Consider the following 4755-nt stretch of genomic DNA (forward strand, 5'->3'; position numbering starts at 1 on the left):
TACACCCAAGAGAACGCAACCCGTGAGCCTCGAACCCTGAACCTTGGGGTTACATCACAAAGGTTTCACCAAGTGAGGCCACTCTTTCATTGTAGAGGGCTAGAGACCGAGGGTGCCTTATATTGGCCCCTTTATCCTATGCCTTTAAGCGGAAAATATCCCGCGCATGGGAACTCTAGGCAAGTTAAAACAAAGAGCCTTAAACTTAAGGGCTATTCATACCACATGCTTGCCATCGCTTGAGTTGTGCAGTTGTTGCGACTTCCTTGTCCCAAATGTTCGGTTCATGGCGAGTTCTGAGAGAGAAAGAAAGTCTTCTTCCATATCTCTACCACTACCCAAGACGCCATCTTCCTCACGTTGACAACATCCCTTCCTCTTGAAGCTTCCCACCTGTGCCTCACCCTCTATTACCATGGTATGTCTTTCTCCCTCTCTACACCCTGCGTCTCTTCATGCCGATTTTGCTTCGTCTTTCCTTGCATTTTTTTTTGTTTTTCTAGGTGGAATCGTACCGGGGTCTCATTCACTGTTTGGAAGCAGGATACGATGCAGAGTGAGGGTGTACCCGTGGAGGGCATCCACGACCCTTCCACGCAAAAGGAGAAAATCGCCTCCAACACGGTGCTCGAAAAAAAACCTTTTTCCAAAAACTTGGCTACACATGTGAAACAACATAGGTAAATTGACAAAATTTGAAGGTTTTTACACAAATTACACTAATTTTTTAAAAAATTTGTAGGTTTTCTCACCTTCAAAAGTAAAATTTAGAGGTAAATTTCAAAATTTGGGTGGGATTACACTAAACCTAAGTTTTCTTTGAGCAGCCATTTCTGCAAGCACACACGAGCTTTTCACTCTCGGGCTCCCTCTCGTTCTCTCTGCTTGCGACTTCTCTCTCTCTCTCTCTCTCTCTCTCTCTGTGTGTGTGTGGCACCTCTATGATGTTGGACTCGCAGTGTGGCGACATTGGGCGTTTCCTGCCCTTCTTCGTCTCTATGCTTGTCTTTTTTTCCTGTCCGTGCCTTCAGGGTTGAGGCAAAGAGAGGCGAATGGCTCCCCGGTCTGGCGTCCCCTGCTTACCTTGACGGAAAACTTGCCAATGACAATGGCTTCAACCCCCTCAGCTTGGCTGAGGATCTTTCCAACCTCAAATGGTATGTGCAAGCAGAGCTTCAAAATGGAAGGTGGGCAATGCTTGGAGTAGCTGGCATGTTGATCCCCGACCTCTTGACAAAGATTGGTGCCATCAATGTTCCTGCATGGTATGATGCGGGCAAGGTTGAGTACTTCGCCCCCACCTCCACTCTCTTTGTGATCGAGTTCATCTTGCTCCACTATGTGGAGGTGAGAAGATGGCAAGACATCAAGCACCCTAGTAGTGTGAATGCCGATCCGTTCAACCCTAAGGGTTGAATACCCTGGAGGCATCTTGAACCCCTTCAACTTCCCTACTTCTCTGGAATACAAGGAGAAGGAGATTGCAAATGGCCGGCTTGCTATGCTGGCCTTCCTCGACTTTATGATCCAGCACAACATTACAGGAAAGAGCCCTGTTGACAACCTATTTACCCATCTGGATGACCCATGGCATAACACCATTATTCAAACCTTGCAAGGTTTGTAAACGTAGCTATGCATTGTCCTTTGATCAATGTTCTTCATGTAACTGATCTCTTGGAGTTGTAGATTATACTGTGTCGTTTTTGGGAAAAGAGAGAGAGAGAGAGAGAGAGAGAGAGAGAGAGAGAGAGAGAGAGAGAGAGAGAGAGATATGGAATCCTTTCTGTATGTATAATTTGTGCTTGGTGCTACCTTTGTAAGTTCTGTCTAAAATAAAATTCTGCATGTGATGGAACTTCTCAAGAAGACAAGGCAAGACTAGTTCATGATGTCGAAAAATTCCTACTATTTTAAGTGCTGAAAAGGAGGATGCCAAGAAGGACGATGAGGAAAGCGCTAAGGTTGCTTCTGTTTCTAATAGTCCATTTAGTGGAGAGCAAGTTAGAAATTCCCGGGATGCCATATCGACTGCATCGGATAACATCATAGCTACCTCAAATGGCAAAGGAGATATTACTATTGGCCTTCACTTATTATTTGCAGTGAATGCTTTGAGTTTGTATAAGGATGGACACTTGTCGTAGAGGGCACGAGTCACTAAGGCTGCTTCTGATGTGTGTGGTATCGAGCCAATGGAGGAGAATCCGGACCGGGCTTGGTTTGTGAGTGCGCATGTAGATTGTGTGCCATTTTGGACATCTTTAGACATGATACTACATTCTAAGATCAGAAATGGAGTGGCCTATGCACAAGAGCAAAATGGCTGTTTTGTAACAGAATATAATGTTCTTTCTGCAGATGTAGAAACCCATCTCCCATGGGCAACAGAAGCATTAGGGTGCTTACTGGAAGTGGCAAATCTTTGGATTCGCAATGAAAAAGCTGTCACCTCTTTCCATAAAGATCACTATGAAAATCTTTATGCAGTTATTGCAGGGGAAAATCATTTTACCCTTTTGCCGCCTACAGGTCTTGACCGCCTTTACATACGACAGTATCCGTCAGCACTCTCAGAACCGGAGCTGTGGAGAGAGAAGTTTGTTATGTACCTCGGGGTCGTGCACGTTCTCATATCTGAAAAACCAGGAGGTAATGTTCTAACTATGTCTGTGAGTAGGGTTTTGCCGATTGAAATGCACCTCTCATCTTGCTTCATTCTCTATTTTTAGGCTTACCCCAAAAAAAAAGCGGATAGAACGTGATAATTTGAGTACCACATGTAAGCCGACTGACTGGAGATGAGCAAAGCTTTCCGCCCCTTGCTCTCTGATGTTTTCTTTTTTTCATGCTCTTTTAGAAAAGGCGTTTAACCTAGAATTCCAGAACTTGGACAATGTCTCCACTATGCATCAGGCTTTGACATGCATAATGAAAGGGTATGGCTATGCTCCGACTGCTGGCCTTTTCCAGTCTAGTGGTTGTGGGGGAAGAGCAGGTTGGTATGCGAATTGTGGAATCTCGAGAACTGTTGTGGACAGTGTGGAGTTCTGAGCCACTTGTATCAAGTGCTGCAGCAGAGGCCATTAGACGTCTGAATGGATCAGGAAGGAGTGGGAACTTTATACCTCACTAGTGAATGCGCTGGCAGCTGGTTGGATTGACAGGGGATTTACAGGGGAGCTGGTAGCTAAGATCATACTTCTAGAGGTGAAAAAAAGGAGAGAAAAGTCAGTCTGGCCTCTGGCCCCAGCCGCCGCAAAGAGGTAAATCCATCCAAGTTGCTGTAGTGGAAATGTTTTATTTACTTATTGCACTCAAAAATGTTTTGGAGGAAAGCAGATGTCTAATTGTCAGCTGTCATTGTGGAAAATGCTTGGTCGATATCTATATGTAGGTGTCATGCTTTCAATGTCATGTTGTATTTTCTTGGTCTCTACTAACTAGCAGACATGCCAAGTTGAGGAAGCTGGGAAAAAAAAGAGAACGAAAAATACTGTCGCTTAGACATTCAAAATAAATTTAAGCTGTTGTTGCTATGTACGGGATACTGGTTGCTTAAGACTGATGTTACACACACACAGATCCCTATGTATGCATTCATGTATGTATGTATATTTATATATATATGCACTCACAAAGAACAACTAATTAACATTATTTTGAACCTACACATGAGGTGTATCATTAAAGCTTATTGAAGTATTTTAGTTTACAGAGGCACATAAAGCGCACACAAAACCTCTTTCAAATAGACCCTTGGATTGGGTTCTTTTATATATATATAAATATAAAAAAAAACATAAACAAATTATATATATATATATATATATATATATATATATGTATGGCTTCTATAATTGTATCAGACTTAATTTTTGTGGTAGATAAGGTCGTACATTGCTCTCAATGAGAGTCCAAGACACTGCACCACCAACAAAAGTGACCTCTAGTAGACCTCGTGTCTATGTTCCTTGCATAATGTGCATCTGTCTCTTGCTAGACGTATTGCAAAAGATCAACTTGCCCTTAAAAGCTATGAAAGTCTACCAAAAGGCGAGAAGGCAGGGTTTTGTGCCTGATCCAAAAGTATACGGTACTTCACTACAATGGTTGTCACAAGAGGGCACAATAAGGATGTGGATATGATCAGCAATGATTTCTTAAATGTTGGATTTTCTCACATTAGGGTGTGCACCACACTTTTAGAGGCTCATTTACCCAATAAAGCTTCTGAGCTACTGTTGTCGGTTTTGGCTCAAGGGTCACATATTGATGAGCTGCTACTTCTTGACGTATTGCAAACTTTGGGTGATTTACCAAAATATCATGAAGCCCAGCTGTTGGTTGATTCTTTATCTCGCTTTAGCTCCAAGCTAGGTTCACAAATGCATGAGGTCTTGCTTACAATATTGACAAAAGTCAGGCAGGTTGATGCAGTTAAGATTGAGCTTGATCAGCTTTGACAAGTCGTGTCAAGGTGGTTGCATGCTCGAAGTGCTGCAAGGAGCTAGCTTATATGGAGAGCAGCTTGAGGCCATATAAAGTAGTAGGGATTCCTGTCTCCGTGCTTGGGATGCTTGCCATCTTGTCCACTACCTGCTCCGCTGCACTTGCCTCCAGTTGTCACGTGGTCATCCTGCCACATCCTGCCACTAGCTAGGTTGAAGCTTCTCCTCTTTGTGTTATGGAGAGAATATGCCCTCTTAATTTGTTTGCAGAATGAAAATCCCAAGTTGAAATGTAGCACAACGA

The 4755-nt window shown here is 43.2% G+C and overlaps 1 pseudogene across 1 annotated transcript; it reads left to right on the plus strand.

Annotated features, from left to right (window-relative positions):
- Positions 1–549: 549 nt before the first annotated feature.
- Positions 550–3468, plus strand: LOC147420123 (chlorophyll a-b binding protein 4, chloroplastic-like; annotated as a pseudogene). The gene is made up of 4 exons (XR_015186979.1): positions 550–624; positions 949–1619; positions 2362–2652; positions 2861–3468. The product of XR_015186979.1 is annotated as a chlorophyll a-b binding protein 4, chloroplastic-like (transcript).
- The last annotated feature ends 1287 nt before the right edge of the window (positions 3469–4755 follow it).

The sequence above is a fragment of the Adiantum capillus-veneris genome, chromosome 28, assembly GCF_014529385.1.
Source record: "Adiantum capillus-veneris isolate H3 chromosome 28, ASM1452938v2, whole genome shotgun sequence".
Classification (NCBI taxonomy): Eukaryota; Viridiplantae; Streptophyta; class Polypodiopsida; order Polypodiales; family Pteridaceae; genus Adiantum; species Adiantum capillus-veneris.